This window comes from Pyxicephalus adspersus, chromosome 8, assembly GCF_032062135.1.
Source record: "Pyxicephalus adspersus chromosome 8, UCB_Pads_2.0, whole genome shotgun sequence".
Taxonomy (NCBI): Eukaryota; Metazoa; Chordata; class Amphibia; order Anura; family Pyxicephalidae; genus Pyxicephalus; species Pyxicephalus adspersus.
The window spans coordinates 52,715,477-52,716,428 of NC_092865.1; positions in this window are offsets into that span (position 1 = coordinate 52,715,477).

The following is a 952-nucleotide window of genomic DNA, read 5'->3' on the forward strand; positions in this document are numbered from 1 at the left end:
ATCTCCTTCCTCGTTTTCCTCCCAGAGACAATCATTGGCCATCTTGATTGACAATAGTTCATTCATCCTCAACAAGGGAATCTGGGTTTCCCTGGCAACCAAAGCTGACACTATGCATGTGCTACTTTGTCGCCAGATACCCAGAGCGCTCAGCCAGGTAAAGTCAGATTACTGCAAAAGAGACAGCGCCTGATCCTGGAAGCTTAAAAGTATAACTTTGATGTAAAAATAAATCACATTTATTAAAAAAAATAATTGGTCAGTAGGAGGTGCATAACCTGTAATAGGTCATGTAACTAAAGCAGGTCATGGCAGCACGGTGGCTCAGTGGTTAGCACTCCGGCCTTTGCAGGTTCTCCTCGTGTTCTTGTGGGTTTCCTCACACATCCCAAAAACATGCAGTTAGGTTAATTGGCTCCCTCCCAAATTGGCCTTGGACTGTATTAATGACATATGACTATAGTAGGGACATTAGATTGTGAGCTCATTTGAAGGACAGTTAGTGACATGACTATGGACTTTGTACAGCGCTGCATAATATGATGGCGCTATATAAATACTGTGTAATATTAATAATAATGTGACAGCACTTTCTGAATCCAACACCTGCAAGGAGCACACCATGACATTTCTATCTCCATATTGTGCTCTGCCTTTTATACATAAAATTCAAGCGCAGCAAGAAGTTTTCCAATGATGTCCTCCAGAGCAGCGGTAGCCAACCTTTTCAGGTCCGCGGAACACTACAAACACCGGCTCCCGACCCGGGTGTCACTCTAAGGGGGGGACCTCCTCCAGAGTGACGCCATTATGACATAACCCCGCCCACTCTCCCATTGCAGATCCGAGCCTGCAATGGGATAGTGGTCGTGTTGTGTGCAGGGATACAGCCTGCCCACCTTTCTGAGCCTGGGAACTGCTTGGGGGACGTGGTCCGCAGCTCTGGCCTGTG